The sequence below is a fragment of the Miscanthus floridulus genome, chromosome 5 (genome assembly GCF_019320115.1).
Source record: "Miscanthus floridulus cultivar M001 chromosome 5, ASM1932011v1, whole genome shotgun sequence".
NCBI lineage: Eukaryota > Viridiplantae > Streptophyta > Magnoliopsida > Poales > Poaceae > Miscanthus > Miscanthus floridulus.
The window spans coordinates 10,720,515-10,733,725 of NC_089584.1; the positions used below are offsets into that span (position 1 = coordinate 10,720,515).

The 13,211-nt window shown below is 47.3% G+C and overlaps 1 pseudogene; it reads left to right on the forward strand.

Annotated features, from left to right (window-relative positions):
- The first annotated feature begins 4,123 nt into the window (after positions 1 to 4,123).
- On the forward strand, positions 4,124 to 9,701 carry LOC136451506 (uncharacterized; annotated as a pseudogene).
- Positions 9,702 to 13,211: the final 3,510 nt, after the last annotated feature.

Consider the following 13,211-nt stretch of genomic DNA (forward strand, 5'->3'; position numbering starts at 1 on the left):
AGGAGCGAGGAGTGAGCAGTGCAGGATGAGGGCGCATGGGGAGGAGATGGTCGCTACGGCGAATGTGGAGTGGGCCGGGCTGACGTCTGCACGACGCTGTGAAGCGTGCGATGGGCGAGCGAGCATGAAGATATTTTTGAGAGAGATGGAGGAGGCATACGGAGGAGGAGGCAGGCTTGCTGGTCCGGTAGCACGTGCAGGCCCAGGAAGTGGCGTCCGATCGGACGGACGACCCTGAGCATTACCGAAATAATAAAGGGGTTATATATGATTATTTCCCTTGTAAACAAAGGGACCAAAGCCTAACAAGTACTCTTACGCTAGTAAACCACCAAGCATTTGCGCCCGTGATCATGGCACAACAACTAGAGCTACACTACACACACTCCTTTGCCGTGTTGCACACGTACGTACAGAGGTCATGATGATCGATGGAGCAACATACGTGGTCGTCGAAAAGTGCACGTCACCACCATCGCCACCGTATATGTTGCCGCATCGGCGATATATATATATATATATATATATATATATATATATATATATATAAATGTAATATAATTATACTTGGTAAACAAATGCACTTCCTTGCAAGTGATCGATTCCCGTGTCGTCGTTGCTTGCTTGCTCACAGACCAGCATATATGAGGATTCTTCATTGCTTCAATTCGTGCCTGCGCGTGCGTGCATCATGTGCATGCACACTTGCATTGGTGCGTGAGCACTGTAACTCAGTAGCAGTAGTAAGTGGCACCACCATCAGCCTGTTCGTTTCGGCTGAAACGATTGTGAATTATTACTGCTGGCTGGTTTGGTGTAAGAGAAAAATATTGCTCTAGCTTATAAACCATAATCATTTACGACCAAACGAACAGACCGCATATTCTCGTACAGGTCTATCTATCTATCTATCTATCTATCTGTAGCTTGGTTCATATATGCAGGCTAAGCTACCTAGCTAGAGGGGTCAAGTTGCATTGGCTGGCTGGCTGGCGCACCTGGTGCCTCAACTCGTCCGTGCCAATATGCCATAGCCCATAGACATAGTACGCCCTCTGTGGTGGATGCCTATGAAGCAGGGAGAGAGAGAGTAGAGGTAGTACAGTATCTGATCCTCTGGTTGCTGGGACAGTGGCCCTCTGTTTGTTGTGATGGGTAATTCGTCGACACGCACAGAGAGATGAGCCACAACGCTGCGTGCTGAGGCATATATCCATATGCACCACGTAATTCGAATCGGTCGAGAGTCGAGAGCGTACCCTATATGCTCTAGAACTGGACCATATATATTCTCCTTGGTGTGTCACGCATCCTCCGTGACACTTGATACGTGCACACTACCGTGGAATAGGCAGGCCGGAGCTGAAGGATCATGCATCCAATCGATCTTTTTGGACCATGCATTCGTACGTGGAGCTTCACGTACTAGATTCTGAAAAATGGTCGAACTACGGTTCGAATTCTCATGGAGGCGGTTCGTTTGTTTTGCATTGGACACTTGTCGCGTCCATCGTTCACCGCTTGCACTTATCTTTTAATTTAAATTGTGGTGCTCGTATCCAAAGGACAAAGACAGGCGCGCGAGTTTGTTTGTACTCACGTACATGTATGTTTCCGCCGATGAAATGTCTCAACACACGCCACGCATAAAAGTCTCCCTGCTCTTCAGACTTCAAAGGGCACACCATATATCTCTACTGTGTATATTTCTGAACACAGACGGCCTGCTATTTTTACACACGCACGTTGCACGTAGCAGACGTACAAACAAACAGGAGAAGGTTTTTTTTGTGCGTAGCGTAGGATCGGAGTAGTACGCCATGATCGATCGGGAGAAAAGATCTGCGAGCGAGTTGTGGCTGACATGAAGCCGATCGAGCCCGCCGCGCGCTGCCTGCCGATGATGGATCGGATCGGCCACTGTTGTCCACTGAGGACGGAGGAGACCCCCGGCCTGGCAACGCCTGACGCTGCCGCTCGTGCTGGCTTTGCCGTTTTGGTGTAAGGGCTTGTTTAAATCCAGCGTAAGGTTCTAGGGCGTCACATCTAGCGTTTGTCCGGATACTAATAAAAAATAAATTATAGAATCCGCCAGTAATATGCGAGACAAATTTATTAAGCATAATTAATCCATCATTAGCATATATGTTACTGTAGAGCCACATTGTTAAATCATGGGCTAATTAGGCTTAAAAGATTCATCTCGCAAATTAGTCGTAAACTATGTAATTAGTTATTTTTAGTCTATATTTAATACTTTATGCATGTGTCTAAATATTCGATGGGATATGAGGTAAAGTTTAGGAGAAGAAAGTAAACGAGGCCTGAGTTGGTGGACGCCCCACCGCGCGGCGCCAGCCTAACATGCCCCGTGCCCAAGCAAGCCTCCCTGACACGGTTGTCCTTTCCTTTCCTTCCCATGGTCTGCAACTGTGGGGCCGTTTGGTAGCGCTCCCAGACGTGCTCCGTGAGCTGTTTTACGACTCCTGCTGCCAAACGAGTGTGAGGACATCAGCTCCATAGGAGAAGTCCCGAAAATTGTGCCGAGACAGAGCGAAGATGGGAGATGGAGCCAAAAAATCAAACTTCCCTCGGCTCCCTGTCAAATGTGTGGACCCTGGGCGAGTTTGCCCTCGGCGTGCGTGGGGAAGACGGGCATTGTCGCCGGTGCAACCACCGGGCATCGAGAAGGATCCGCTGGGCTGGGCTGCGCGGGCACGGTTGTCCGAGGGCGTGCGGCTGTATGGAGGCACGCCGGTCACGCGCTCGCTTGGGTGTTAGAGCGACGACAAGGTGGAGGCGTGGAGCACGACCACGCGGCGAGGAGGAAAGGGGCGCGGTGGCCGGCACAACTGGGGGAGGAGGAAGAGGAAGGGGCGCCGGCAGAGACCAGACGAGCCGCAACGCACTTCCTGGCGGCGGCGATGGATATTGGGAAGGAGAGTGCGGCCGCGTGATGCGGAGATAAGGTTGAAGGAGATGCGGTCATGCGGATACGGCGGGACTGCGTACGGCTACGACGGTGTGAGGGACCAGATAACAACGTTGGAAAAGAAAAGAAAAGAAAATAGAAAATAGAAAAAGAAAAGAAAAGAAAAGAAAATAAAAGAGGGGTATTATGGATATTTTGTCATTTTAGATTAGCAGGCGAAACTGTTTTGCCAAACGGTCTAAAAAACTGATTCAATTGAATCTGCTATATAAGTGAAGCCATAACTGAGGCTGTTTTGGTTAAACCAAACGGACCCTGTTTTGGTTAAACCAAACGGGCCCCGCATCTGCATCTGCATGCATGCATCCGCATCCACATCCACATCCACTGTGCACCAGCGACGCACGTCGCCCGTCTCGTTCTCGATCTGCTGCGCCGGACGCGGATCCGTGTGATGATGAGCGAGTGGACAGTGCAGTGGAGCACCACCTGCCGGCCGGCACGCCACAATGCCAACCCGTGGCCAGGCTCAAGGGCAGTAGATAGTAGCAGTGTAGCAGCGGCCAGCAGGGAGGTAGTTAAACCGAGCACGTAGGGACAGGCAGCGGCGAAAGGCTGCGCGAGCGATGGGTGGAGAGGCGTTGGTGCGGTGCGGTGCGCGCTCGGTACGTAGCAGATCGAGAACCCAGAGCGCGGTCGGTCGGTGCTCGACTCGACTGGTCGTCACCGACGGAGCAGAAAAAGATCCGCGTCCAAACTGAAAGCCATCAGAAAATGATGCAGCTACTACAAAAGATTCCGAACTCTGTCGCCCGCGAGGTTTTTTTCTTTTGTGTCTGGGACAACAAAACTCCAAGTTTACTGATGTACTTGTACTGTAACCTTGTCCAGTACCGGAACTCCAGAAATCTCTCTCCCAACGACCCAAACTACGACATGGCTGCCTTGAAGCCAAACAAAATAAAATTCGTTCCGACTGTTCGGTATTCACAGGCGGCCGGCCGGCGGGAGCCACATGTAACGTAACGGAAATTAAGACAGTGGAAGTTTGGAACCCAACACTTGGTCAGGCACACCAGGATTGATTTCACTCGCTCCACTCAAAGGATGCGCTACAGCCTACTACAGCAACGGGTGCGCGGCTTAAAGCCGCGGGAGATGCAGATGCCCAGCCCAGACAGAGACCGCCCCGCCGCACCGCATACCGCAGACCGCAGCATCGCACCGCACAAGGAGGCTCGCTAGTACAGGGCCTTCTGAGAATCTGGTTTGTGATACGCAGCAGCACACGACGGCGCGCCGGACCGGCGCCACGCTCGCGCTCGCTTGCGGCGCGGAACAAAGGAGCCACCGCCGCCGCCGCCACCACCACCACCGCCTCTTCCTCCCCTACCTTATTCGCTCTCCTCGCTCCCACATCCACCACCTCTCTCGCCGCATCCAGCAGCCCCTCCTCCTCCTCCCTCCTCGGTGAAGGCCGGCCACTGGAAGTTACGCACAGCGACGTACGGTGGCCGCAGTGGACGCCCGCGCCTCCAGGTAGACTAGCTAGCTAGCTAGCTATCTACTGCCAGGCCGGGGCTTGTCCATTGCTGGCACATCATCATCAGGTGAGTCGTCGTCGTCGTCGTCGTTGCTTCATGATCGATCTGCTTCTTCTTCCTGCGAGCTTGTGTGTTACGATTACGACCCCAATAACCGCCTGCTCCCTTGCTTGTCGGCTCCGTCGTTATTGCGGTGTACGCAAGCGCGGCCGGCGCGCTATCATTTCTCTAGGCTCTTCGCTTTCCGTGGTCGGGGGTGCAACCCACACGCGCCGGCACGCCGCATCATATCATAGATGTGTTGCTTGAGTCGTAATTAACCTTGCTTTCTTGCCCCCGCCGGGCGACTCTTGTTGTTTCTTGCAGCTGCATCGAGCAAGCAATCGGATTTCCGGATCATGAACCGGATGGAAATGCGGTGACGACGATCGATCGACCTGCTGGCCGGCTCTACCTTTAAGGTGTGTGTTGAATTCGATCAGCATCAGCTGTGCTTGTTCTTCCTTGATGGTTCCTTTTCGTTAGGACAAAGAGATGAACTGAATCATCGTCAGTAGCATTTCTCTGAAATAGATGGACGATCCTTGTGTTATTCGACCGGGTTTCTTGCAAGTTTAGGAAACACGCACGCACGTTGTATCTGTTGGTTGCAAACGTCCGTACGTACGTAGTTGCTATTGATTAGACGATTAACTGAATTTTGTACGTAGGGAGTAAGCCATGTTCCTTTTTGCCAACAATCCAAGATCAGGATATGCTCTACAGAGAAAAGGAAAAAGCATGCAGTCGGATATGTGCGCTGACTACTACTGCCCAAAAATATGACATGACCTCCTCTCCTGCGCTCAGTTTCTCGTACAAAAGCTGAGGGCGGAGCTGTGTGACTTTTGTTTCGGTTGGTGAATTATGATTAACAGTAGTTAGTAAAAATGCAACAAGAAAAAAAAAGTTCACACGGAGAAGTGTTTTTTTTTAGCATCACACGAAGAACTGATTAATACCTACTTTAAGTACTAGACTAGATCATTACAGACTTTACGCAACGTACCAGCTACCAAAAACAAAATTTAGGGCCCGTTTGGCACGGCTCGCAGCGGCTCTGGCTTGCCTGACAAAAACCTGTAGCAACACTGTAGCAAAAAAGTCGTTTTTCTCCCTCCCACTTCTCTGTCTCACTGTAGCAAAACACTGTAGCGTGCGGGGAAAAGCCAGGAAAGCTGGCTTCTCCGGCTTCGATGAACAACGCCGATGTCAGGGAGAGGGAAGGGGAGGAGAGAGAAAACCGTCTTTTACTACAGTGCTGCTACAGTGTTTATCAGATATGCCGGAACCGCTGGGAGCCGTGCCAAACCGGCCCTTACTAGCTACCTACATGAAAACTGCAGGAATAACTTCACTTGCATGCATAGTTGCGCCAGGAAAAAGGGGAGAAAACAACCCCAACACTACTACTACCATTCATCAAGGAATTCAGGCTCCTTTGCTTTATTCCATTCCACAATCATCATCCAAATGGCCTGCCGCTTTAATTTGCTGTTTTCATTTTTTCCCCATACAAACATCCAAAGCGCACTGTGTGACAGTCACAGAAAAGCCGTGTGTGTATCCTCTCCGGCAGTCCACGGAGCTTTCGTTCCCGCCTCTTTAACCGTAATCCCACTCCAAAGCCAAGCTCTCTGCTCTGCTGATTTATATTTTTTTCGGGTATTGCGCATATGTGTTCATGTTATCCGGTCGTCCCGTCACACGCACTGCTTTTCTTTCAAATGCCTTTCACCTCTTTACATACGTATATACCCTCTTTGTAGACATTCAAACGGGGCCATGCCAATTCAAATAGGCTCGTAACAGTTTTAGTCAAATCTAAAAAAACTCTATAGCGACATAATAGTAGTACCACATTGATTTTTCAACGGGATAAATCCACCCCTACTCCCTATACATATGCCCATGCTTTGGCGCAAAGAAACACATCGTTTTCGACCGCCAGCGACGAGGATATGTGATGTCAGTCGAGCGAGACGTACGTAACGAACTAGTACGAGCTCAGACGCATCACGCCCCTTGCGTGTGCCTTTTGTTTTTGTCTGGATTAATCTTTGTTTACCTGATTACCTCTCCCTGTGTCCCGTCGTTGTATATGTGCAGGAAAAGGAAAGGAGAGCAGCGGGCGGCGGTGTTAAGTTCTCGATCGGCGGCCGTATAGATGACGCTCGGCGCCGTGGCCGACGACATGGAGTCCGGCGGTGAGCGCAACGGGAGGCGCGCGCGGTTCACGGAGGACTGGTGCTGCTGCGCCTGCGCGGGGCTCTTCCTGGGGCCCAACCCGATGATGGCGCGCTACCTGTACGCGCTCATCTTCCTCGTCACCAACCTCCTCGCCTGGACCCTCCGCGACTACGGCAACTCCGCGCTCGCAGAGCTCCAGCGTGCGTACCCACCCGTTGTTCTTCATGCCCGTGCACGCACGCGCATCACTCACGCGCATTGCATGCCACCGACAAGCTGTATATAGCGGCCGTCGTCTCGATCGATCTGACCATGTCGTTTGTGAGTTCGTGCGTGCGCAGGGCTCAAGGTCTGCCAGGGTGCGCGCTACTGCCTGGGCGCGGAGGGCGTGCTGCGGATCAGCCTCGGCTGCTTCCTCTTCTTCTTCGTCATGTTCCTGTCCACCGTGAACACCAGGAAGGTGCACGACTGCCGCAACTCGTGGCACTCCGAGTGGTGGCCGGCCAAGCTCGTCCTCTGGCTCGGCCTCACCGCCGTCACCTTCCTCGCGCCGTCGCCGCTCGTCCAGCTCTACGGTCAGTACTTACTCCCGTCAATCATGTATGTTTCCATCCAGATATATACAGCTTTCTGATCTTGATGACGATGCTGGCGTTCGATCCGTTCCGTTCCTCTGAATCTCTGCAGGGAAGGTGGCGCATTTCGGAGCAGGGTACGTTTCGTGTTCTTCAGCTCAGCATTTCAGATTATGTTTCGCTTCCATAGATAGAACATGCATGTCCTAATGAACTTGCCTCGATCGGAATCAATGAAATCGCAAGCAGGGCGTTCCTGGTGATCCAGCTCATCAGCGTCACCAGGTTCATCATGTGGCTCCACGACTGGTGCCGGTCAGAGATCACCCAGAAGAGATGGTAGGTTCACTGTCACTGCTGGCCTGCTGCTGCCCAGCCCAGGCATGCTGCAGCTGCTGCTCTTGCATTTTTACAGTACCTATCATGGACGCACTGTCACCGTCCGTCCTGTTGCGAAATGCACGCAGCCACTTGCAGATTCAGGTGGTGTCCATCGTCACGTACGTGGGGTCCCTGCTGGGGATCCGTGCTCATGTACGTGTGGTACGCGCCCAGCCCGTCCTGCAAGCTCAACATCCTCTTCATCACCGTCACGCTGGTGCTCGTGCGGCTCATAACCTTCGTCTCCACGAGCTCTAAGGCAAGCAACACGCACACAGATACATACATCCATGCGCTGAAAATGGCGCTTGGAATTGTAGTCTGAATCTTGTGATACTGAAACTGCATCTGAATTGTTCGGTTGCTGCCCATGAAACAGGTGAAGGCAGGGTACCTGGCGCCGGGGCTGATGGGGATCTACGTCGTGTTCCTGTGCTGGTCAGCGATCAGAAGGTGAGATCGATGGGATCCGAAATCCTACCTGTGTATATAGTGACTGCATCTGAAATTAATCAGAGCATTTCATAGTACGATTTCTTTCGTAATTCACCTCTTTTTCCTCCAAATTAAAAACAACAGTGAGCCGCACACGGAGGTTTGCAATAGGAAGGCGGCAGTTGCCACGAGCGCAGACTGGGTGAACATCGCGGTAAATAAAGTAGCCAAAAAGTTCAGTTACAAACTTTTTTTTAGCATAAATGGCAGGTGCTCTGCCTTTGCATTATAGTAGGAGAAAATAATATCAGTTACAAACTAGAAAACGAATCGCCTATGTGACTGACAAGAGGTGTGTGTGTATCTCTCTGGCAGAGCTTTGTGATCGCCGTCATCGTCATCGTGGCGGCGACCTTCTCGACGGGAATCGACTCCAAGTGCCTCCAGGTGCGTGCTCTCGACTCTCATTTGAGCTGAAGACTGAACCAATCATACCTGAAAGTCTGAGCTCTGAAACGTATGGCACGAACGAACAAACAAACTCGCAGTTCAAGCAGGCGGAGGGGGAGTCCGGAGGAGGACGACATCCCCTACGGCTTCGGCTTCTTCCACCTGGTGTTCGCCATGGGCGCCATGTACTTCGCCATGATCTTCGTCGGCTGGAACGCGAGCCAGACCATGGAGAGGTAAGTGAGCTCGATCAGAACTTCAGAAGGGAGAAGAGATTAAGACTCACTCACTCTAAATATAATCGCTGTACATAAATCCACACCAATCCACGTCACCTCGATCCCTCCCAAACCACGTGGATTAGGGTGGATTTGTGTGGAGCCAAACAAGCCCGAATATGGTCTCATGTCATGATCGACCCGCCGCCGCAGGTGGACGATCGACGTCGGGTGGGCGAGCACGTGGGTTCGTATCGGCAACGAGTGGCTGGCGGCAATCGTGTACAGTAAGTGACCTAAACTGAACTGGCTCCTTGTTCGCGGCAATGGCTGTGGCCCTGTTCGCTTGGGTTAGAGTCGGTACTATTTCAACGAAGGAACGATATTTTTCTCTCACAACAAATCAACGAACAGTGTTTTTAGTCATGGCTTTTCAAGAAAACGAACAGGGCGCCTGTGCTCTGCTTACTGACGACAGGACGAATGAATGCTTGCTTGCACTTGTCGTATATACGCAGTATGGATGATGATCGCGCCCGTCATCTGGAGGACAAGGCAGGTGGGATCGTCGGCGGAGACATGAGAAGCTTTCACTGATTCTGACGACGTGATGACAGCCAATATATATATATATACACACACACAAAAGCAAAACAAATGAAAGGGAAAGGAAAACGGGAAGATCAGGTGGTGCGTGCTATGAATTGCATGTATGCATCGCCGACAAATTCGCATTCCTGGATGTTCGTTGGTCAATGAGGATGCACTGCTGCTCGATCGGGTAGTTTTTGCTAAGCCAAGACGAGGCAAGAAGGAAGAGGCAACTAGGGAGTACAAAGTACTATATATGCACCACTAATCCATCGTGAAGCTCGTTTGAGGAAGCTCATCATCGATCTCGCTGTACTAAACTATCTGAAAAGCATACTCTTTTGCACTCCCAGTCTTTTGCTTGTCAGTGACTCACTGATGCTGCGGGGCTAATAAGAGCATGTTTGAATGCTGCCTGTCAGGTGTCAGGCAGCTGCCCGTCCAATGCAAGCAGTGATTCAGACTCCAGGCCAACGAAATCGTGTACCTGGTGAGGGTTGCTTGTTTGTGCGGTGGCTGACATATCTATATCTGTACTCCAATAGCCATTCGATCTCCACACGCAAACAGTCCACCTCAGCAATCCATTATTACATGTATTTAGTTGTTGTCATTAGTATGCCATGCCATCCACTCCTATCAATTTACAATGGTTTATTCCTTCCTACAAGTAACTTAGTCTAATTTTATTTTAATTCATCCGTAATTTCCGCAGCAAACGCATGGTATGTTTCTAGTTCTCAAGGTTTGTAAGCAAACATGTCGTAATTGTCTGGACTCGGAGCCTGAGAGACGTTAGATGAAACCAGGACACTACGTACAAACGAACAGGAACATATGCGTCTATGCAGGGGTGCTTGGCCAGGGAACCCTGCGTCCTTGCGTGACCAGGCAGCAGCCTAGGCCCTTGATTTTGGGTGTCTGGTGGCGGGAGCCCGATTTTGGGTGTCTCGTAGCCAGATGTCTACTAGGCAGCAACCAAATAAGCCCTAAATGCATATACACAAATCTATCTGACCAAGATTTATTCAATTCGTTATGAACAATCTTATTATATATATTATAGGAGAAATAGTTCAAGTGAACATCACCATAACAGAAAATACTATTAAATATATCTAAAATAGAAAATAAAAATAATAACAAAAATAAAAGTAGAAAAAAATAATAAAAAATTAAACAAAATATAAAGATACACCATAGAATATATAATGAATATTATCGGACCAATACAAAATATACAATGGGACATCTCATTAATATAATGAAAACGATGAGATGTACCCCATGAACATCTCATGAGAGAACAATAAAAAAAACACATAATTGAACATCTCATGAATGCTGTAGGAACAATAGAAAATACACCATTAAACATGTCATCCATAATACACGAGCAATCCTAATAAACATACTGTAGAACATCTCATGATTACTTAGAAATGTACTGTAACGTAAAGAAAAAACAAAGAGTAAATCAAAATAAAAAAACATAACAAATAAAGAGGAAAAATAGCAAAGGAAAGAAAAAAAATAGTCATGCAATGGAGGAAAACGAAAGAAAGAAAGGATAAGCCGAAAACTAATGTTCTGTGCCCATAAAACAAATTTTTAGCAGAAAACAAACTGAACTCCTATTTTGTGGGCTGAATACTGGTTGATTGGACCGAGCTCCAACTTAGTGGGCCAAAACTTTAACTTCATGGGCCAGAAACTGGTTGAACGGGACAAGAACAGCAGGGGAGAGGAAGGTCGGACGCTGCTCCGATCCGGTCTGACGAAAACCTGATGATGCCTTTGGGTGGAAGAGGCGTGTGATTTTACACATATAATAACTTAGTAAAATTATGAAAACGGATTTACGTTTTACCATTTATTAAATTAAATAATTATTTTTTTGGTACTCATCCCATATTTTTTGGTAGTGTGCCCACCTTATTTGTACATTTCTAGTACTTTTCTCTATGTATTTTTTTTACAACTTCAATTCTCTATATGAACGACTTTATCTTTTCCAATCACCATAAAACTGGTCTCGTGCAATTATATAGCTGGTATTCTGGTTAAGATCCAAATAAAAGGGACATGTAGGGATCACCGTTCCTGAAATTAAAGTACTACGAGAGTATAACAACAGCAGTAGAGAACTGGGGTGGCTTAGCTAGTTAAGTTTGTTGTGGAGGAACCTATCTATTTGGGTTTAAATTCTCATTTTAGCATGAGTACTCATATTTTTCTAGATTTATTTCAATATTATCGACGCTATTTCCTAGTGTTAGGTGATGTACTCCTCGATAGTAAGACGTCGAAGGTAATTTTATCAATTTTGAGATCTACCAGGTTGTCTAAAACAATGCTATTTAGTTATGTTTATTATGACTTTGTCAATCTTAAAATTTATTAAATACTTCCTTGATCCCAAAATAATTCCACATGTATCGTTTTGAAGAGTCAATTTCTTTAAAGTTTAATTAGATTTATGGAAGTATTAATATCTGTATCTCCTAATGTGTTTATTAAAAATATATTCCGTTATTAATTTAATAACACTCATTACACATAACAAAGATTACTGTATTTATATATTTAATCAAATTTTTAAAAATTAATTTAATCGGAAGCATGATTGTAGTACTGTGTTTGAAAAAAAATATAAAACAGCATGAGTTTTATACCCGCCGCATCTTCAGTTTTCCAGGGCCGATTGGACTCACTCTTTGTCTCTGAGCACGTCATGCCAGGACGGTGCAACTGGACTACACTGGTCCGGTAGATTCTACAATGGGTCAATGTTCCTTGTGGAACGAGTTGGCTTGTTTGTTTCTCCTCCATATTCTGTTTCTGGGCATGTGAGCATAAATTTAAAAACTAACTTAGGCTGTGTTTAGTTCGTGAAATTTGGGAAATTTGGCTACTATAGTACTTTTAGTTTTTATTTAGCAATTAGTGTTTAATCATGGACTAATTAGGCTCAAAACGTTCGTCTCGCAATTTCCAACCAAACTGTGCAATTAGTTTTTTTCGTCTACATTTAATGCTCCATACACGTATCACAAGATTCGATATGATAACTACTGTAACACTTTTTGAAAACTAAACAAGCACTTACCTGAAAGCTGAAACCGCGTTTCGACTTAGCACCCTGCGATGCAATGCAAGTACTATGAATTAAACTTTACTCCCTGTCACATTCTGATGTCGGAATACAAACTATACAGTATTAAATATAGACTAATTACGAAACTAAATACATAGATTAAGACTAATTTGCAAGATGATTTTTTAAGCCTAATTAATATATGATTTGACAATGTAGTGCTACAGTAACATGCGCTATTGATGGATTAATTAGGCTTCTTAGATCCCGCACAGAGTGAGAGCTCTATGCACTAAGTATGCTCTAATAAATTCGTCACGTGATTACTAAATACTTTTATAATTTATTTTATTATTGACGTAACATCTCATGTGACACCTGAGACACTCCTTTAGTCACCAGGCTTCTAGAAGCTCGGGAAAGTATCCGACTTGGTCAGCCCAGCTGTCCTCTACATTATTGCGTATATCATGCAGAAATAGGGTAGCAGAAAGCCAGAAACAGAATATGGAGGAGAGCTAAGCATCAGCGAAGCCACCTGTCATGATCTGCATTTGTGGATAAGAATAAGAATACCATGACTTGTGTCAGTACGTAGAGTAATTCCTCTAATGCATCATATTTATATACCTACTTGGAGGCCACTAGCAATCATTTATTGCTATAAAGCTGCTTCCAGCTGTTAGCGCTATGTATATTTTCGGTCAACGAATAATATTTTTTTCTTACAATAAATTAGTCAATAATACTTTCAGATAT